This window comes from Erinaceus europaeus, chromosome X (assembly GCF_950295315.1).
Source record: "Erinaceus europaeus chromosome X, mEriEur2.1, whole genome shotgun sequence".
Lineage (NCBI taxonomy): Eukaryota > Metazoa > Chordata > Mammalia > Eulipotyphla > Erinaceidae > Erinaceus > Erinaceus europaeus.
In genome coordinates this window covers 7,036,471-7,059,358 of record NC_080185.1, presented here as the reverse complement: position 1 = coordinate 7,059,358, position 22,888 = coordinate 7,036,471, and the positions used below count along the sequence as shown (strand labels likewise).

Sequence of the window (22,888 nt, the reverse complement as noted above, 5' to 3'; positions counted from 1 at the left end):
GGAATGGAGACACTACTGCAGGGAAACTTGAAAAGTGTCTTATGTTGTACACAGATTAGACTCTTTATGGTGAAAAAAAACTTACTATAAGAATTTTTACAACATGAATTGCTTTGTGGACAACAGATGCACCTACCATAAGATGGACTGTTTTGAGTGCACTAGATTAAAAGCTTCTCTGGCAGCATTAAGCCTGCCAACCAGTACCCGGTATGAGCGGTTTTCACCAGCAGTGAAAACACAGCCCTGTAACAGAAGAAACAAAAGTGGCAGAGTAGCAGACAGCTTAGTTTTATTACTAGTTGATAAACTTTTCAGGTTTTTAAATGCAGTGTGCTTTCTGCCCATTGTGGCTGAGTAGCTTAGTTAGGGATGCAGTCATTTTTTAATGCACAGCAGACAAAGGTGTTGGCCCTGCCTCTCCATCCTGCCTTGGCTCTAGATTCCCTCTAGGAGCCATAGTTTCAGTGAGAATCCAGAACAGATCTTCTGACCATTTGTGGAGAGAGACAGATTTGGTGGAGTCATGTGAAAAGCAACTTTTTTTTTTTTGGATTCAGGAATCCAAATTAATTAACCAAATTCCAGCCCCCAAGTTTCTTCCTTTGCACAAATAATAATTTGGAGGTGGACTCCCAGGAAAACTCGTCCACCTTTCTAACCATCCAAATGGGAAGTGACATACAAAAAAAAAAAGGCCATTTTTCATTGAAGTAAACATGTTTCCATAGCATTGTGAAGCCTATAGCTGTGGACAGGACTTTCTCTGTTAACACATGTCTCCTTTAACATTTCAGTAACCAACTAAATCCATGTGGTCCAGTCCAAAACCATTATGGATTATTCAGGCATCCATTCATCCAATGTCTGTTTACTCAGTGTCTTCAAAGTGTCACTGCTGTGCTGGATATTGGCAGTATGTGATGGGACAAAGATAGGAAAGTACAGAAATGCATAGTGATCAGACTCAGGCTGTGCCCTACCATCATGTGACAGTGACAAGATATGCAGAAAAATAACTCTTGTTCAAGGTAGAAAATTCTAACATGAGTCAAGGTTATTAAGGAAGGTTCTAGAAGCAGGAAATGATACTTTGTGTAAAGTTTGAAATATCCATGGGGTTTACAATTGAAATTGTGAGAAGTTTGTGTGGTTTCAAAGGTAGGGACCACTCCAGCTGGAAGCAATATTTAAAAATGCATGGATGGGGGCAGGATGTAGCGCAGCGGGTTAAGTGCACGTGTCACAAAGCGCAAGGACTGACATAAGGATCCCAGTTCAAGCCCCGGCTCCCTACCTGTAGGGGGTCACTTCACAAGCGGTGAAGCAGGTCTGTAGATACCTATCTTTCTCTCCACCTTGCTGTCTTCCCCTCCTCTCTCCATTTCTCTCTGTCATATCCAACAACAATGACAGCAATAGCAACAACAGTAACAACGATAAACAACAAGGGCAACAAAAGAAAAAAAGTAGCCTCCAGAAACAGTGGATTCATAGTGCAGTCACTGAGCTCCAGCGACAACTCTGGAGACAAAATAAATAAATAAATAAATAAATAAATAAATAAATAAATAATAAAATCTTTAAAAAATAAAGGAAATAAAGGCATGGAGTGGGCTGAGTAGTGATGCAACTAGTTGAGCACACATGTTACAGTGCACAAGGACCCGGGTTCGAGCCTCTGGTCCCCACCTGCAGGGCTAAAGCTTCATAAACAGTGAAGAAGGGCTGCAGATGTCTCTCTTTCTCCCTCTCTATCTCCCCTCCTCTCTCAATTTCTGGATATCTCTATCCAATAAATAAATATTTAAAAAAATTAAAAAGGCATGGATGAAGGGGTAGAATTCCATGCAAATTTACATTACATAATAAATGACATTGTGAGGTAGTTAATGATCTATTGAGAAACAGAAGGTCCGCCCATGATGGTAAGTGGCAAAAGCCTTACTCATCATGAGAACTGGCTGTAGACATGTCTTCATACGCAAATACCTTTTTTGTGTGTGTTTCTTAAACTTTAGCTATTTTATTTAATAGAACAGGGAGAAACTGAGAGGGAGGATAGAGAGGAAGAGAGATATAGAGAGATACATGCAGCACTGCTTCACCACTCATGAAGCTTTCTCCCTGCAGGCAGGGTCTGGGGGGGGGGGGGTTGAACCTGGGTCATTGTGCCTGTGCCATCACTCAACCCCAATACGTAGACACCTTTACTTTCTTGTGATGACTTTTCAGTTGCATGCAGAAATTCACTTGTGGTTTCCTCCAGTCTAAACACATTTCACTGCAACAAAATTTGCGTAAGCAATAGTTAACATTGCAGGACAGAGACTGAAGGTTCTACTTGTGCAACTGGTCCTTGGCTTGCCTGTGAGAACATAGCTGTGAGGATATTCTCTAAGTTGAAAAGCTGACTCCCTGTGCTTCGATGTCTTCCTCCAATGGAATGGTTTACGTTGAACACCTGATTCCTTTCTGAGAGCCTGGAGTCCAGGAACATGCCAGACAAAGTGCCCAAATAGCCAGCTGCTTCAAAGACAAGGCTTTGTGCTAGATTTCTCCTGGACTTCCTGGATAGAAACATTAACTGGATAGGATCACATTGTCACTGGGCAGAATGTACTGTCTGAAGCCCTTTACAGGGTAAGGTAGAGAAGACACCAGGAAGGTGGCTCTGAATTCCACCCCACCCCAGATACCACCTGAGTGTTTCCTCTCTTATGAATCTGCCATGTGTCCTTTCATTGTAAGACATCTTGCTTACCAGCACGACCATATGCTGAGTCCCATAGATTTTCCCCATGTGGGGAGAACTTTCTGGATGTGACAAAATAGGATGAAAGGGCACTTAGGACTGACTTGATCTTTTCTGACATAAGAGAAGAAAATCTCAGTATTTAAAAAAGGAGAAGAATGAAAGAAAAGGAAAAAAAGGCTTTTTTTTTGCCTCCAGGGTTATTGCTGAGGCTCAGTACCTGCACCATGAATCCACTGATCCTGGAAGCCATTTGTTCCCCTTTTGTTGCCCTTGTTGTTGTAGCCTTGTTATGATTAGTATTGTAGTTATTGTTGATGTCATTCATTGTTGGATAGGACAGAGAGAAATGGAGAGAGGAGGGGAAGACAGAGAGGGGGAGGGAAAGACAGACACCTGCAGACCTGCTTCACCACCCGTGAAGCAACTCCCCTGCAGGTGGGGAGCCGGGGGCCTTGAACTGGGATCCTTACACCAGTCCTTGTGCTTTGTGCCACGTATGCTTAACCCACTGTGCTACCACCCAAACCCCCAAAAACAGGCTTTTCTAACTCAGATTCCAGAGCCATGGCCAGCCCTTCTATTTTTCAATGTATCATGGACTACCTCACAATATCACTATACTATCTAAATTTAGTTTCACAAAAATCTGTTAAAGTGTCTCTTTCAGAACCAAGGTTTTCATTTTTCTCCCTATAATCATTTTATTTTACATATATTATTTCTTGATTTAATGATGATTGACAAGATTGTAGGGTAAAAGGGGTACAATGTGATACAATTTGCACCTCCAGAGTTCTGTATCTCATTCCCTCCATTAGAAGCTTCTCTATTCTTTTTCCCTCTGGGAATATGCTTGAGATGACTTTATGGGAGCAGAAGGTGGGAAGTCTGGCTTCTGTAATTGTTTCTCTGCTGGACATGGGTGTTGGCAGTCTGATCAGTACTCCCAACCTGTTTCTATCTTTCCCTTCTGGGGAAGGGTTTTGGAGAGGAGATGTTGGATTCCAAGAAACATTGGTGAGGTCATCTGACCAGAGATGTCAGGCTATTGTCATGGTAGCGCCTGCAACTTGGTGGGTGAAAAGCATTAAGATATAAAGTAGAACAAATTGTTCAGTAATCAGGAACCTAAATGTAAGAATAGAGCAGATGAGATTTGGGGTCTCCATTTTGGAAAAAAATAGGAAATCTATTTTAGATATATTCCAATGGGCCCATCTAAAACAGACATCATAAAATACTTTTTAAAAAAAATATTTTTTACATATTGTTCCTTTATTGGGGGAATAATGTTTTACAGTAGTGAGTAAATATAATAGTTGTATATGCATGACATTTCTCAGTTTTCCACGTAACAATACAACCCCCACACTATAAAATACTTAATCAAATAATTTCTACTTAGACTTGGATACTCTCCCACCTACTTCCTATTTCAGTTCCCTCAATGATTCTAAGTCCAACTATGTCAGATAAAATAAGGACTGCAAAAGGTGGATAAGGGAAAGAGGTGGGTACACTTTAATTATGGTCCTTTTGGTCACTACTAGGCCACCCCATAATCTGGGGCCCTAGTCAGGGAATCCTGGGATTCCCACATAGATATGATGGGCCTAGACCTCTAATAGATCCCTCTCTCCACCGTCACTGATCATCTCCATCAGAAACAATATCACAAACTCTCTTGTGGACCTCTACAGGACCTTGCCTTCAATGTGGAACAAAAATGGTAGGGAATGCCTCACTCTCCAAAAGGGAGGCTGGGTCAACATACTCTGCCACTCAGTGAAAACTGGTCCTGAAATGAGTGTAGCCTAGAATGTTGCTAGTTATGACCATAGAATGTGAGCTCAGACTCACAGGGATGCAGAGGTCAAACAGGCTCCTGTGCTTAATAGGAATAGACATGAGTCCCAGATCAGATCGATGGGGTCTATAGTCAATGGTATTTATATATTTTTTCCCATATCTTAGAGCTATTCTATGCCCTGATCCAGCTTTCTAGTCCTATTTCCAACTCTGATACCATCTCCCCAGACAATACATTTAGCCCATCTGCATGTTAGCTGTCGGCTCAGGCAAAGATTATTAAAATCATTTCTTCTTACCTTTTCCCACCGAAGTGGAAAGAGTATGGGTTCTCAGTTCCATAGTGAGCTGCCTTGTCCTGAATATCCCTCCAACTCTTTGCATTCCCTGAGTATAACCCATTTTATTATCCCCACCACAATCTTGTATGTCAACTAGTAGCAATACAAGTAAAGATAGTAATAAGACATTTTTCTCATTTCAAACCAGGTGATCCTCACTCAATCTGACTGCTGACTCATTTGCTGTCTGGCTATAACATATATTGCATTTGGAGATGAAAATCAATGTTGCAAAGTCTTAACAAAATGAGAGCTTCCTGGGAAATGAATGGGAATAACGCTCTGCTTATTTAATACAATGTGATCTTGGCCTGTTCTGCCAGGCTTTGCCAATAGATTTCAAGGGACATAAATTTAAGGAGGCAATTAGTTTTGTGATGTATGTACTTCACAAAGTACTGAAGGTAGGTAGACAAGACCCCCATTGGAATTGAAAGAAAGATCAAAAGTTTACTTGCAAAAGACACTTCCAGAATGCTTGTATGATTGGGTCTTAGCAGGAGACTGCTGGCCCTACAAATGTGGTTTTTGACCTATAATAGGTTACAGCCTGATTTAATAGGTCACATTTCACTGCCTTTATGTGCATCCTTACATCTTCTTTTCAGGGTAATTATCTCAACACACATCTGATGTGCCACTGTAATTGACTCTTGCTTTGGTACAGTTATAGGTTAATGAACCACAATGACTTTTTTTATACTAAATCACTCGTTTTGTTTTTGAAATAAAATATAAATGTATTTAAAGGCGATGTTTGATATATTAAAAATTCTCAGATGGCTGACAACTTTGATTTCTTATCCTTTATACATCATAGTGTGTAGCCATAGAAACATCTGAAAGCAGCTTGAATGTTTGAAATTTGGATTCCAAGTGGAAAGAATGACAAAATGATATTTTTGATGAGTTTAATGTTAGCTGTATAAAATACCATGTGATCAATAGTGAAGAGTAGCTTATATTGTCATGCTCCCCCAATCCCCTATGAATTTCAAGTTTAATATTTGGCTACTTTACAATTTACATTAAAAGCTTTTCCACAGTAAGACAGAGAGACAGACAGACCAGAGCCCTGTTGAGCTCTGGCTACTGGTGGTGCTGGGGATTGAACCTTGGACTGCAGAGTCTCAGGCAGGAGAGTCTCTTCGCAGAAGCATTGCTGCCTCCTGTCCCACCCAGCCCCCACCCCCAGCTTCTCTCTCTTTTTTGTTTTTTTTTTTGTTTTTTTTTTTTTTTTTGGTTTTTTGGTTCTGTTTTGTTTTTTTAAGCTTTTAAAGGAGCCAAGTCTTGGCACCCCTGGTGGAGCCCATGTTACAGTGTGCAAAGACCCGGGTTCAAGCCCCCAGTCCCCAGCTGCAGGGGGAAAGCTGTGCGAGTGGTGAAGCAGGGCTGCAGGTGCCTGTCTCTCTGTCTCCCCCTCCCCTCTCAATTTCTGTCTCTATTCAATAATAAATAAAAATAATAAAAAGCAGGGAGTCGGGTGGTAGCGCAGCAGGTTAAGTGCACCTGGTGCCAAGTGCAAGGACCAGCGTTAGGATCCCGGTTTTAGCCCCCGGCTCCCCACCTGCAGGGGAGTTGCTTCACAGGTGGTGTAGCAGGTCTGCAGGTGTCTGTCTTTCTCTCCCCCTCTCTGTCTTCCCTTCCTCTCTCTCTCTCTCTGTCCTGTCTAACAATGATGACATCAATAACAATAACAATAATAACTACAACAATAAAACAAGGGCAACAAAAGGGAATAAATACTAAAAATAATAATAATAAAGTAAATAAAAGCTTTTCCAAAAATCTGTTTAAGGTATAATCCTTTTATCCTCTCATGAAAGCTGTGTGATTATTTCTTTATTATGAATTCCAAATAATTAATGACAATGAATAAATAGTGGATATTCAAGACTGGAACTGAGAAAAGATAACTTACATAATTTATTTGACATTTATGGAATTGCCTCAGTCTTACAGTATTATAGAATCAAATTAAGATAAAATAAGAAGACCAAGGATGATGATAACGAATCATCACTGATAAAGAAGCAATTAGCTTGATCACTTTTTATAAATATGTACATGTATAAGACCATATATCAATATATTGGTTCTAGCAATTGCTGTTTGGGGGCTATAGATGCCAATTGTTCATTGTGTTTATTTCCTAAAATTTCCTAAAATTTATATGAAAACATGCCTTTATGCTATGAGTTATTATGTATCATTTTTTAAAGAAGTTAACTAGTGGGTGGTTATAAAGGTGATAGTGACTATACATTTGATTGTGGTGACATTTTTTCTTTTCACAATCTCTATAAGTAGAAAATAACCCTCCAATGAAGGCTGTCTTCAGCTTTTATTATCCAGCCTCTTAGTACCAAATTGAGGGCCCAAACAATTTCAGAAGCACTTGTCAAAGGGCAGCCTTCTGAGCAGTAAATGAGATTCATCCTGAAAATATGCAAAACTGGGGACAGAATTAATCAGAATAAAAATTCAAATGATGAGCATGCTATAGAGATAGAAGGCTGCTTGAAAATAAAAAAAAAAAGTCATCAAATCTCAAATCTTTGGTGAAATTATTTCTCCCTTCAGGAGCCCTCAAAGCAGAGTAGAAAATAAGACAGAAGATGATTTTTCTTCTGTGTGCTATGTTCAAACTATTTAGGGATGTGTGTTGGCACTATCATGCCCCTTAATATAAGAAACATACAGAAAACAGGAAAGTAGAGGTCCCAGATGGGGATGAACAGAAGACGAGGCTTCTCCTGGGAAATCAGAATTAGAAGTTTTGTTTTTTTTTTTTTTTTTTTTGTTAGAATATGTATGACCACTGTTCTCCAATAAGTTTTGCCACATATCCTGTCTCTTGAGCTTTGTGGAGAAAGACCTTCGTTTTGGATATTTTCTCACCAATTGAAGATGTGTGACTCGTCTTGAGTTATTATAAATGCAACTAGCAGCATACACTGGTCAAGAATTATTGGGTGGTGGGGGAAGATGGTGGTGCACCTGGTGAAGCACATACAATATTACAATGCTAGAGGACTCAGATTCAAGCCCCCAGTCCCCACCCTCAGTGTATAAGCTTCACAAATGATGAAGCAGTTCTGCAGGTCTCTCCCTCTCCCTCTCCCGTCTCTCTCTCCCTTTCCCTCTACCTCCCCCCTCCCTCTCGCTCCCTCTCCCCCTCCCTCTCCCTCCCTTCTCCCTCTCCCTCTGCCTCTCCCCCTTTCCCCTCCCCTTCCTTCCCCTCTCACCCTCTCCATCTCCCTATTGCCTTTTTCCTTTCAATTTCTGTCTCTATCCAAAATAAGTAAATCAAAGAAATTAATAAAGAGTCATAAGAACAACAGCCCAGAGGGTTAAAGAATAGGAAAGCTATCAGGGGAAGGGATGGGATATAGAATTCTGATGGTGGGAATTGTGTGGAGTTGTACCCCTCTTATCCTATGGCTTTGTCAATGTTTCATATATATCAGTATCACAGCCTATAACCTACCATTCTCTTTCTCACTTATAATTACTGGTGTATTTTCCAACTTTTCCCCAAAATAAATCAATATAGTTCAAAAAGTAAAGTGGTGATTAGCAAAAGAAATTCAAATAATGATGAAGATTATAAAAGTTATTTAGAAAACTGAGTAGCAACTCACACATAATCACACTAGGAACCTCACACATAATCACTATCCACAACTGAGCACTAATTTTTATTTCTGTTAAGTAAAATTTCATCATGAGATGGAGGTGCTATCCTTCTTGTAAGAGAACAGACTAACATGAAGATAGTAAAAGTTTACAAAAAAGATATTTGTATTCAAAACCCCAGTGATCACATATCGTTTTCCCATAGTAAAGTGTCAGCACTCACCACAGTCTCTCTTTCTCTCCATTTTCCTCTTCTTTCCCACTTTGCTAACTTCATAACCCACACTCCTTTATCAAACAAAGTTTCTTGTGTTTCACATTAGACTATACTGGTTTTTAAATGTCATATAGCCAGAGTAACCTGTACCATTCCTCCAGAGTCAACCCCTTCCTTCCCCTTCATATTTGTGGGAACATTGTAGTTTTGCTTGGAAGAAATTTCCTATCTTTGACTTCAGACCAATAGATAGGAATCACAGTTCATAATTAATTGTCATAATTAATTGCACAGATAACTTTCTCTCTCTGCATGCAACAAGTGCCCAGCAATGTTCTTTGGTATTAGGTCAAGTGGTAAGGGGAAAATAAATAACTATTTCATACCTTAGTGAATGTTGGTGACCTTTTGATCAGAAAGACTAAGGTAGACTTTACTGGGCTTAAGAGTAATGTATATATATATATATATATATATATGTACATGTATATATATATATAATATATATATATGATGTCTCCATAGCTCCACTATTTCCAGTGGTCCTTTTTTCTTTTTGCTCTATTGCATATTTTAATAGATGGTGAGAGATATAGATACATGGGGAGACAGAAGAAGAGATACCTTCAACACTATTCTACCTTTTTCCTCATGCATATGAGGACCTGGTGCTTGAACCAGGTCTCTTGCATGGTAACACGTGCACTCACTGGATGAGCCACCGCCTGACCTCCTGACCTCCTGCAGTATATTTTTGTTGATTGGAGAGTTCATTTATTTTGCTTGATTCATTATGCACAATCAACACATCATTATTTTGAGTGGTTATTCATGCAAATTGATATAGGTTTAGTTAAATGCTCTGCTGTGTAGTGTAACTCTTTTTATTTCCTTAAATACAGGAGATATCAGGGGAGGTGCTTTTTTGACAAAAGGAAAGGATTTTTCCATTTCTTTTGGTTTACTAATTATTGCAAGCCACACCTAGAACTTCTATATAAGATACATATTGTTCTCTGATCCTGAAAGTAGTTTTTTTTTTACATTCTTTTTTTCTTTATAAAAAGGAAACACTGAAAAAAACCATAGGATATGAGGGGTACAACTCCACACAGTACCCACCACCAGAACTCCATATCCCCTCCCCTCCCTTGATAGCTTTCCTATTCTTTAACCTTCTGGGAGTATGGATCCAAGGTCGTTGTGTGATGCAGAAGGTGGAAGGTCTGGCTTCTGTAATTGCTTCCCATCTGAACATGGGTGTTGTCAGGTCAATCAATACTCCCAGACTGCCTCTCACTTTCTTTAGTGGGGCGGGATTCTGGGGAAGCGGAACTCCAGGACATCTTGGTAGGGTTGTCCAAGAAAGTCTGGTTGGCATCATGCTAGCATCTGGAACCTGGTGGCTGAAAAGAGTGTTAACATATGAAGCTAAACATGTTGTTGACTAATCATGAACCTAAAGGCTGGAATAGTGCAGATGAAGAGTGGGGGGGTCCCTATTTTGTAGGTAGCTAGTAGGCATATTTTAGTTATATTCCAAGGGCCTGTGGCTATAATAGGTGGTTTTTTTTTTCCTGAGCCTAAATTCTGATATGAAGGTGGATGCTAGTTATTGTCTGGGGAGATGATGGCATGGCTAGGAAAAGGATCAGAAAGCTGGATCAGGGAAGAGAGTAGCTCCCATGGGAAAGCTATATATGGGAAAGGTGTATAAATATTGTTGACTATAAGCCCCATCAATTTGATGTGATCTGGGACCCATATTCAGCTTAGGAGCCTATGTGGCCTCTGCATGCCTATAGATCCAAGCTGCCCCAATATCAGGACCCATCTTCCTCAGGTGTAGCTTAGAGTACGTTGCCCAGCCTCCCTTCAGAGGATGGAACATTCTCTACTGTTGTTGATCCAATTTGAGGGCAAGGTCCTATGTGGGCCCACAAAGGGGTCTGTTTTGTTGTTCCTGACAGAGATGACCCGTAAAAATGGCAAGAGGGATTTTTTCAAAGTCTAGGCCCAACATGTCTGTTTGGGAATCTCAGGACTCCCCGACTAGGGCCCCAGCTGATGGGGTGGCCTGATAGTGACTAAAAAGTCATCCTTAATATATGCCAGTCTCTTGCCCTTATTCAGCTTTTGCAGTCCCTGCTTTGATAAGGATAGTTTGGGATTGAGTGATGGAAGTATAATAGGAAATAGGTGAGGAGGGTATGTAAGTCTAAGTAGACACTATCTCATTATGAACTTCATACTGACTCACTGTAGAATATTGTGTACTTTTGCTTTCAGGTATATATTTTGCCCTAATTTATGGATACATGTGAACATAGGCCCTATCTCATGGGACCTGGTCTATATCTAGATTTTGGGACATTGTTAGGAAGTGAACCACCTGGAAAGGAATTGGAGAATCCTATGAAAGGAAAGGTCTCACCCGAGTAATGAAACTGAATGGTTGACATTCCATACCTGACATCTCTGACACAGTCTGAAGTGAAGCATACTGAGGTGGTACTCATTGTGTTGATTAGGTTGGGGTGAGCAGATGTGATATCATTTGGTATGAATTTAGAGAAGAATGCAGGAAAGTGAGCCCCATTCTAGAAGTTCTAGCACTGGGGAAGTATAGCCTCTGTAGAGGTAGTGGGAGGTTCCTGCTGTCTTAGGGTTTAAGAAAGCAATAGATAGTTATTGCTTTGTTAGGATTTGCTGTATCATACACAACATCACCATAATGTATGTCCTTTGACATTATTTGTATATAGCTGTGCCACCGGTTGCTTCTGTTCTCCCTGGTCTAAGCTTTTAAGAGAGTCAACATATCAAAGACTCAGCCTATCAGAAGTTGAAAGACAAGATCATAAAAGAAAACACAAATAGAACCTGAACTGGAATTGGCGTAGTGCAACAAAATAAAACTCTTGGAAAATACAGATCCAAGAAGGATGACAGAGGACCTCGTGGGGGTTGTATTGTTATATGGAAAACTGGGGAATATTATGCATGTACAAACTATTGTATTTACTGTTGAATGCAAAACATTAATTTCCCAATAAAGAAATAAAATAAAATAAAATAAAAAATAAAGACTCAGCTTATGGTCTGTTCATTAAAAAGTTTGAGACATTCAATTAACTGTTCCCCTCTCATATTAATTAAATAGTGATATATATGACTACAAATTAATAGGGTGTACATAAACACCATTCCCAACACCAAAAGACTGTTTTCCATCCCACCCCATCCCCCTGCCACATGAAGCCAAACATACACCCTCACCCTTAACCCAGGGTTTTTACTTTGGTGCTGTACTCCAAATTCAGTCACCTCCTGCTTTGCGTTTCCCTCTCTGTTCTTCTTTCTCAACTTCTGTTTATGAGTGGGATCATCCCATACTTGTCTTTATCTTTCTAACTTAGCTCACTTCACATAATTCCTTCTAGCTTCATCCAAGATGGGCTAGAGAAGGTGGGTTCATTGTTCTTCATAGCTGGGTAGTTTTCCATTATGTATATATACCACAGCTTTCTCAGCCATTCCTCTGTTCTTGGGCACCTGGGTTGCTTCCAGGTTTTAGCTATTTCGAATTGTGCTGCTATGAACATAGGCATACACATATCTTTTTGGTTGTGTGTTATGGAGTCTTGGGAATATATCCCTAGGAAAGGAATTACTGGGTCATATGGAAGTTCCATGTCTATCCTTGTAAAAGTTCTCCAGACTGCTCTCCACAGAGGTTGGACCAATTTATATTCCCACCAGCAGTGCAGAAGGGTTCCTTTGCCCCCACAGCCTCTCCAGCATTTGTTGCTGCTGTCCTTTTTGATGTATGCCATTCTCACAGGGTGAGGAGGTATCTCAGTGTTGTCTTTATTTGCATTGCTCTAACAATCAGTGACCTGGAGCAATTCTTCATGTGTCTGTTAGCCTTTTGGATCTCCTCTGTAGTTAATGTTCTATTCATATCCTCTGCCCATTTTTGGATGGGGTCATTTGCTTTTTTGGTGCTAAGTTTGCTGAGCTCTTTATATATTTTGGTAATTAGTCTCTTGTCTGATGTATGGGATGTGAAGATCTTCTCCCATTCTTTGAGGGGTCTTTTTGTTTGTGTGATAGTTTCTTTGGCTGTGCAGAAGCTTTACAATTTGATGTAGTCCCACTGTTTTGTTTCTGCTTTAGTCTTCCTTGCAATTGGGTTTGATTCATCAAAGATGTCCTTGAGGTTTAGGTGGGAATGTGTTCCACTAATGTTTTCCTGTAATTATTTGATAGTTTCTGCCCTAACATCCAGGCCCTTGATCCATTTGGAGTTAATTTTTGTTTCTGGTGAGATAAAGTGGTTCAGTTTTATTCTTCTGCATGTTTGAACCCAGTTTTCCCAGCACCATTTATTGAAGAGATCCTCCTTCTTCCATTTAATAATTTGGGCCCTTTATCAAAGATTACATGTCCATAGGAGTGGGTGTTTGAAAGTAGTTTTTAAGCTCATTGAAGCTGACAAATTATAATGATAATGGACCTGTGTTGCATGCATGTTGAGTTTCTCGCTAGCACATGGCAAGTGTGATTTAAGCACTAATCTCTCTTCCTATTAACTATATTTATAAGATAATAATGTTGCGTCTGTGTGATAGACATTTTCTATTTTTCAGCGGCACAAAATGAGGCCTAAGGTTGTATTTATTCCCTATGGCTGTTTTAACAAGTTGCTAGAGCTGGAGGACTCAAAACAACAGCAATGTTTTCTTCACTGGTTCAAGAAGCTGGAAGTTCAGAATGAAGGTGTTGTAAAACCTCTGGAGGTTTTAGAATAGATTTCTTCCTTATCTCTTACAACTTTTGTTGTGTGGCAGATTTCCTTGTTTAAGACCCCACCACAGTAGCTGCCTCCATCTATCTACACAACAACTTCTCTGTGTGTTTGTCCTCTACTCTTCTGTATGTATCGACCATGAAACTTCTTATGCATCTCTTTTAGGATGTTGGTGGTTGTATTTAGGGCCCACCCAGGTAATGTAAGATAAACCTCTCTTCCCCAGATACATAATCACATATTTTTGCATATATGCTAATATTCAAGGGATACGTGTTGTAAAGTCCTTTCTTCCTTTCTTTCTTTCTTCCTTTCTTTCTTTTTCATCTATCATAAAGGTTATTAAACAAATAAATGGCATAACTGATTCCAACTGGAATCTTGGTATCTTGACAACAAAACCTGTTTTATTTCTGATATGTCTCAAACTATATGTTATCTCTGCTCAAGAATAAATGTAGAGATCATTCAGTTTTATCTTTTAAAAATTAGGACACTGAGCCCCCCTCCAATAAAAGTTCTGGAAATATTACTAAATCACAATAGGAAATAAAAGTCAATTGGAGTCACAATTAAAATTACAGGATGCCATTTTCTATCTTATCTCTGAGGAAGTACAGGGATTGCTTGGCAAATTCTATAGTGACAAATTTTTATATCATTCAGATTAAACCAGACTTAAAAGAATATTTTATTTTATTATGCATTTTAGTGAGCTTATTATCAGTAATATCCTTAGCATTAAATTTATTAGTGACATGCCCTTTAACTTAGCCTGTCTAATTGGTGCTAATTTAGTTAGATTGCGTTAAATTACACCATTTAATGTAACTATACGTGGGTCAGGAAATCTATTCCAACAAGTTAGGTAATTTTTCATGTAGTTGAATGGTAAAAAAGAAAAATGCCATTGAGGTTTCTGAAAAACTACAATATTCCATAACAATAATTTTCCTGGAGTCTTGGTAGAACTCAGCATACAGATAGTATCTTCTGCCTCCACTCATTTTCCCAATCTGTAAAAATTAGCCATGGTACAGATGAGGAAAGGGAGACCACACTTCCAAGAAGACCAGAATCTTGAAAAATTCGTCCTGCCCTAGTCTTCATTTCTGCTTCACCATGCTGAAGAGTAAATCACATTAAAAAGGAAAACTTCTAGTTTTTCACCCATATGTGTTCTTATTTGAGCGTTCTTGGATAAATGATGGGAATCTGAATTTCTTGACATTTTTCTGTTGGTTATGTGAAGAGAAAACATGTGAGTTTCAGGAAATATGCAGACAAAAAACAGTATATGATGCAATCCCTCAGGGCAATGTGTTGTGGTTCATGTTAGAGCCTTAATCACACCTCCTGTCTGCTTTTATCTGTCTATCAGTTAAGTGACATGCACTACAACTCTCCCAGAGATGACTACATGGATCATATATTGTGATTGGAGTGCCTTCTAAAACATGCTAACCATGTCTGGAGGAGACTTCTAAATTCATTCTTTTTTTTTTTTCCTCCAGGGTTATTGCTGGGCTCAGTGCCTGCACCATGAATCCACTGCTGCTGGAGGCCATCCCCCCCCTTTTGTTGCCCTTGTTATTGTAGCCTCGTTGTGGTTATTATTATTGCCATTGTTGATGTTGTTTGTTGTTGGATAGGACAGAGAGAAATGGAGAGAGGAGGGGAAGACAGAGATGGGGAGAGAAAGACACCTTCAGAGCTGCTTCACCACCTGTGAATCTTAAAGGAGTGTATATGTGTGTTTTTTTGTGTGGGGGGTGCTTTCATTTTTAGACAGTAGTTGTCTGCACTTATTCAAATTATACCCGTAACTGGTCTTTTTCTTCGGATTTTTCTTCAATATGTAAAACACTGGGCAGAGCTGCCAAGTGATATCTCAGGAGCTAACAACTTCTTGCAAAGGAAAAAAATACATGGGGTCAGAGGAAAGTCAAGCACCATGATCTTTTTAAAAAAATTGTTTTAATTATGATCAACAAGTCCGTTTGATAAGGGGTATAATTCCACAAAATTGCCACCACCAGAGTTCTGTATCCCATCCTCTCCATTGCAGGCTTTCCTATTCTTTATCCCTCTGGGAGTATGGACGCAGGATCATTATGGAGTGCAGCAGGTGGAAGATCTGGCTTCTGTGATTGCTTCTCTGATGGACATGGGCATTGGCAAGCTGATCTGTACTCCCAGGCTGTCTCTGTCTGTTCTTAGTGGGGCAGGGCTCTGCAGAAGTGGGGTTCTCGGACATATTGGTGAGGTTGTCTACCCAGGAAAGTCAGGTTGGCATCCTGGTAGGATCTGCAACTTGGTGACTGAAAAGCAATATAAAGCAGAACAAATTGTTTTTTGGGTTTTTTTGTAGAACTTTTCTTTTTTTTCTTTATAAAAAGGAAACATTGACAAAACAATAGGATAAGAGGGGTACAACACCACACAATTCCCACCAGCAGATCTCCACATCCCAACCCCTCCCCTGATAGCTTTCCTATTCTTTAACCCTCTTGTAGTATTAACACAGGGTCATTGTGGGATGTAAAAGGTGGGAGGTCTGGCTTCTGTAATTGCTTCCCAGCTGAACATGGGCATTGACTGGTCAGTCCATACTCCCAGTCTGCCTCTCTCTTTCCCTAGTAGGGTGTGGCTCTGCGGAAGCGGAGCTCTAGGACACATTGATGGTGTTGTCTGTCCAGGGAAGTCTGGTCGGCATCATGCTAGCATCTGGAACATGGAGGTTTAAAAGAGTGTTAACATACAAAGCCAAACAAATTGTTGACCAATCATGAACCTAAAGGCTGGAATAGTGCAGATGAAGAGTTGGGGAGGGGGTCTCTGTTTTGTAGATAGCTAGTAGGCATATTTTAGTTATATTCAAAAGGGCCTGTGGCTATACTAGTGTGTTTTTTTTTTCCTGAGCCTGAAATCTGATATGCAGGTGGATACTAATTGTTGTCTAGGGAGATGATGTCATGGGTGGCAGAAGGACCAGAAAGATGGATCAGGGAACAAATTGTTTAATAATAATCAGGAACCTAAAGGTAAGAATAGAGCATATGAGATTTGGAGTCTCCATTTTGGAAAAAAAATAGGAAGTCTATTTTAGGCATATTCCAGGGGGCCCATGACTTTACTAATTTTTGCTTGAGCCCAACAATTAACATGCCGGTGGGCTAAACGTATTGTTTGGGGAGATGGTGTCATAGTTGGAAATAGTATGAGAAAGCTGGATCAGGGAAGAGAGTAGCCCCCAAATGTAATATAAGTATATCAATACCATTAACTGTAAACCCCTAATATGATGTAGGGCCCATATTAAGCACAGGAGCCTGTGTAACCACTTCATCCCTGTAGGTCTGAGCTCACACTCCATAGTCATAGCTAGGAACTTTCTGGGCTGCACTCATTTCAGGTCCAGTCTTCCTCAAGTGATAGAGTATTTTGACCTACCCTCCCTTTAGAGAATGGGGCAGTCCCTACCATTATTGCTCCACATTGAGGGCAAGGTCTTGTAGAGGCCCACAAGTAAGTCCACAATGCTGTTCCTTATGGAGATGATAATTGATGATGGAGAGAGGGATCTGTTAGAGGTCTAGGCCCATCAAATCTATGTGGGAATCCCAGGATTCCCTGACTAGGGGCCCGGATGATGGGGCGGCCTGGTAGTGACCAAGAGAGCCATCACTGAAGTATGTTGGTCCCTTGCCCTTATCCAGCTTCTGTAGTCCTTACTTTATCTGACAGGGTTAGCCTTAAAGTGATTGAGGGAAGTGAAATAGGAAGTGAGTGAGAGAGTATCTAAGTCTAAGTAGAAACTATGTGATTAAGTACTTTATGATGTCTTTTTTAGGTCTTTCTAATCGCTTTCTGTATTTAGTGAGTCACTGAAAACTCTTGTGAACTTTTACTTTAAAGTATATATTTTTCCCCTAACTTATGGATACATGTAGACATATCAAGTATCTCATGGGCCCAAATTTAGATTCTGTGGCTTTGTTAGGAAGCATACCACCTGAAATGGAATTAAGGAGTCCTATGAGCTAGAAATGGTCTCACCAGAGTAATGGAACTGAAGGGTTGACAATCCAGGCCAGGCATCTCTGGGAAGTGTCCGAAGTGAAATATGTCGAAGTGGCACTGGTTGCATTGATTTCTTTGCGATCACTAGATGCAATATCTAATGGTGTGGATCAAGAGAAGCATGAAGGAAAACAAGCCATGCCCAGAGGTTCTAGGACTGTGAGAAATGTGGGTTTTATAGAGAATTGGAAGGTTCCTTCTGTCTTTGAGTTTAAGAAGGCAGTAGATGGTTATTGTTACAAACATGTTATTTGGAATTATGGTTACTTTAAAAATCTGTTAGGAATTACTGTACCATACAAGTCCTTACCATGATTTATGGCGTTTAATGCTATTTACAAATAACTGTACCTTATATACTGACAAGACCAGTTGTTTCTGGTCTCCCTGGTCTAAGATTATAGGTAATTTAATATTTCAAAGAAAAAGCCATCATTAGAAATGTATTAACAATTTAAGCCCACTATTAAAATTCAATCAGGTTACCTTAAGTGTTTAATTTGAAATATATATATACTCAGAACTGGACTCTGTGCATCAAACGTTTTGAGACATTTAATCTTTCTCCCTTTTCATATTGATTAGTGATTTATAGGACTATAAATTAATAGGAGTGTATATTAACACCGTTCCCACCACCAAAAGTCTGTTTCCTTACCTCCACTCCCCTATAGTGGAGCTGAAAATCTACCCCACCCCCCAGAGCAATACTTTGGTGCAATATTCCAAACTAATTCAATTTCTGCTTTGCATCTCCCTTTCTGTTCTTCTTTCTCAACTTTTGTTAATGAGTCTTGTTTGTTTCCTTTCTGGCTTATGTCTTTTTTTTTTTTTCTTTCTTTGTGGTTTATTCTCTCCCTCTCTATCTCTTTCTGGAATAGCTCACTTAACAAAATTCCTTCTAGCTCCATTCAGGATGGGTCGGAGAAGGTGGATTCATTATTCTTTTTAAAATTTTTTTAAATTTAATTTTTTATTTATAAAAAAGGAAACATTGACTAAACCATAGTATAAGAGGGTACAACTTCACACAGTTCCCACCACCAGAATTCTATATCCCATTCTCTCCCCTGTTAGCTTTCCTATTCTTTATCCCTCTGGGAGTATGGACCCAAGGTCATTGTGGGATGCAGAAGGTAGAAGGCCTGGCTTCTGTAATTGCTTCCCCGCTAAACATGGGTGTTGATAGGTAGATCCATACTCCCAGCTTGTCTTTCTCTTTCCCTAGTGGGGAAGGGCTCTGGGGAAGCGGAGCTCCAGGACATATTGGTGGGGTTGTCTTTCCAGGGAAGTCTGGTTGGCAGCATGCTAGCATCTGGAACCCAAGTAATATCTAAGTAGTATCCGTTGTGTATATATACCACAGCTTTCTCAGCCATTCATCTGTTGTTGGGTTCCTGTGTTGCTTCCAGATTTTGGCTATTAGAAATTGTGTTGCTATGAACATAGCTGTACACAGATCTTTTTGAGTGTGTTTGACTCCATAGGCTATCTCCCTAGGAGAGGAATTACTGGGTCAAAAGGATGGTCCATTTCTAGCCTTGTGAGGGTTCTTCAGACTCCTCTCCACAGGGATTGCACCAGTTTACATTCCCACCAGCAGGGCAGGAAGGATCCTTTGTCAGAACCCTGTCTAGCATTTGTTGTTGCTGTCATTTCTGATGTATGACAGTCTGACAGGGGTGAGGTGGTATCTCATTGTTGTATTTATTTGCATTTCTCTGACAGCAACATGAAACAATTTTTCATATGTCTGTTGGCCTTCTCTATCTCTTCTGTAAGGAGTATTCTGTTCATATTCTCTCCCTACTTTTGAATTGGAACCACGACCTTCTTTAAAAATATTTTTTTCATTGGAGGGATTAATGGTTTACAACAAATACAGTTGTTTGTGCATGTGTAAAGGGAAAGAGAGAGACAGACTGGGAGTATGGATCGACCTGCCAACGCCCATGTTCAGTTGGGAAGCAATTACAGAAGCCAGACCTTCTACCTTTTGCACCCCATAATGATCCTGGGTTCATACTGTCAGACAGATAAAGAATAGGAAAGCTATCAGAGGATGGGATGGGATACAGAGTTCTGGTGGTGGGAATTGTGTGGAATTGTACCCCTCTCACCCTATGATCTTGTCAATATTTCCATTTTATACATCATTCTTTCAGTTTTCTTCAAAACCCTCTCACTCCCAGCCTATATCCTCCTCCACCATCATGCACCAAGACCTGAGAACCCCCACCCACCCACCCCCACCACCAGAGTCCTTTGCTTTGGTGCAATACACCAAATTCAGTCAAAGTTCTGCTTTGCATTTTCCATTCTGTTCTGATTTATCAACTTCTGTCATGAGTGAGATCACCCCATATTCATCCTCCTCTTTCTGGCTTATCTCACTTGACATGATACCTTCAAACTCTATCCAAAATGAGGTGAAGAATGTGTCATTTTCCTCATAAGTTGTTTCCAGCACAGTCCAGCATCTACTTCTCCTCTTAAGCTTGTTGCCCTAAACATAGCAAATGCCTCTTCTCCCACATGGGTTTGTTGTCTTCCATGCTTGTAAACCAAACCTTTAGTGAATGAATATTTCAGTGCCTAAAGCCACACTCACGTAGCCTGAGGCAGGTGACAAAAGAGTAGAGTGAAGTGAGGATAATATCCCTAATAACAGAGGACAAAATGGGGTGTCCACCATTAGCACCAACATCTCCAGTGCTGTCACGTCTGCCTTTTCCTAGTCCAGTGGAATTTGATACCAGGCAGCACCCTGTCACAAACATGACATTTCCAAAGCTCTTTCTAGCAGGAAGCAGCTAAGAGGATGTTTCCTTTAAGCCCCTAGTGTTGAGCTCTTGGGTTGATGAGCTCCCTCTTGGGAGGGGATATGGAAGGGCAAGATAGAAGAGGAAGCGAATTTTTGGCAGCATTTTAAAGGAGGCACTAGAGCAAGTTGGGATAGACAGCCCATAGTTGAAAAAGCTAGTAGGATCATGCACGCAGGTGACACTCAAGCAGGGGTGTCTGTGTTACTCTCCAGCTGGAAACCTTAAGAGGCACTGGTCCTCAGTACTTAATGCTGGAGTGCTAAAGGATTACATTTCTCTCGCTAAGTACCATTCCTTCTAATAATAAAATTAATTTGACCATTTGGAACAAGATGTAGTAATGGGCCTCATCCAAGCCTCTAAATATGCATATTCCACTTTGGAACTGTACATAATTGCGCAATTGCACCTGCAAATCATGTTGTTAGCTCACTAATTATTCAAATAGTGGGGGCAATTCTACAATTGTGTGTGTAATTGTGTTAATTGTTAATGCAGTTAGGTACAGGTGCACTGTGACTAATTACACATGCAGAAGCAGCTCCATGGCAGCCCACTGTCTTCAGCTCAGAGCCGGCCCTCTTGGAGACAGACACACACAAAGTCACAGGCCATCAGTGGGAGTCCATCTGGCAAGACTTTCACTCTGGAGCCACAGCACATACATGAGGAAAACAATCAGGTCTTTGACTGAATTCAGCTATTTTTGCTTTTGCTTCTCTGGGACCCTCCCATCCTCACCACCACCACCCCCAACAGAGAAGGCCAGGGTTGCTCACTCTCACACATATAAGTGAGCATAAGTAGAGGGAGGGAGGGAGTATGTGTGTGTGTGTGTTGAGGGGGGAGGAGAATGAGAAGGGGTGGTAGTGTTGGTTCATTCTGACAAGTCCCTTGGCTGCTACTTATTTTTTAGTCATGGCCTTTATTAATCACTTTCCTAGTCTCCATAAAGTTTCAGAGAGCTGAGTTTTTCTAATCTAACATCAGGGTATTCATACCACTTCAGATTATGATGCAGCCTGGGAGATGAAATTTAGGTGACTACTGGGGTATTGTGATGATTTATTCCAGTACTAAAATAAGAACTGTCACTGTAGTCACATTTCCCTCTCTCCTCTCATCTTATCACCCAGTCTCACCTCATGCTGCCATGGGGCTCAGTGTAAGACACATAGAAAGAACCTTCTTGACTACAAGAGCAGCTTTGTCTATGGGCCTGGGTCCCTGGACCAGACAGGCAGGGGTCTGTTTCCTACTGTGGAAGAGTGACTAAACATAAGCCCTCAACTGATCAAGAACAACCTCACTTCGGGGGCTGGTGGCACAACTAGTTAAGCACATATCAACATGTGCAAAGACCTGAATTCAAGCCGTTACAACCCACCTGCAGGCCTGCTGGGGAGTTGGGAACATTTTCACGAACAGTGAAGCAAGTCTGCAGATGTCTTATCTTTCTCCCTCTCTGTCCCCCCCCCTCACCTCTCTATCTCTGTACTGTCAGATAAAAATAAATAAAGAAAAAGAACAACCTTACTTCAAAGAGTCTGTCCAGTAAGCCCCATAAACCAGAAGGTTGGCAGCTTTGCTAGATCACAGATCTTGAAGATTCATTTAAATGATAGACCATCTTGCTAGAAAAATGTGCATAGGTTCACATATAATTTTGCTTCTGATCTCAGACTCCTTTGCCTAGATCCAGGATTAGGAACCTCTTCCACAAACATGGGATGTTTTAGCAAGGTGTGACTAGATGAAATACACTGCAGTAGGGGACCTGATCTCAGGTATATACTGATATACTGATTGGATGAAGTGGATAAGAATCACAAGCGGGGGCCAGATGGTGACACAACTGGATAAGCACTCACATATTATAGTGCACAAGGGCCCAAGTTCTAGACCCTGGTCCCCACCTTCAGGGGGAAAGCTTAATGAGTGGTAAGCAGGGGTGCAGGTATCTATCTTCCCCCTCTCAATTTCCCTCCTTCTCTGTCCAATAAATATAAAGATTTTTTGTGGGAGGTAAATTTTCTTTTTTTAATTGGTGATTTAATAATTATCAATACGATTGTGGGATAGGAGGGGTACAATTCCATACAATTCCCACTACCAGGGTTCTGTATCCCATCCAATAAAAAAAGTTTTTTTAAAAAATAATAATAAAATAACAAGTGCAAATATACTCAAGTCCTGAACTGTCTCTCTCTCTCATATACTCACTCAGAGAATTCTCAAATGATAAAGTTCATCCTTTGTTTTGGAAAGATATGGTCAATGTAGCTATAGGTGTCTATTATTGTCATGACCATCTGTTAAAGATGTCATCCAGGAGTTCAAAAATGTACATTCAATAGTCAAGTATGAATTTGATAACCTGGAGCTTGTGTGCTTGGGGAGAAT

General features: G+C 40.3%; 1 protein-coding gene across 4 annotated transcripts in view; it reads left to right on the top strand.

Annotated features, from left to right (window-relative positions):
• The window catches only part of AFF2 (ALF transcription elongation factor 2), a 637,776-nt gene that overhangs the window by 349,445 nt on the left and 265,443 nt on the right, over positions 1-22,888 (top strand). The gene's annotated exons all lie outside the window — the stretch shown is intronic.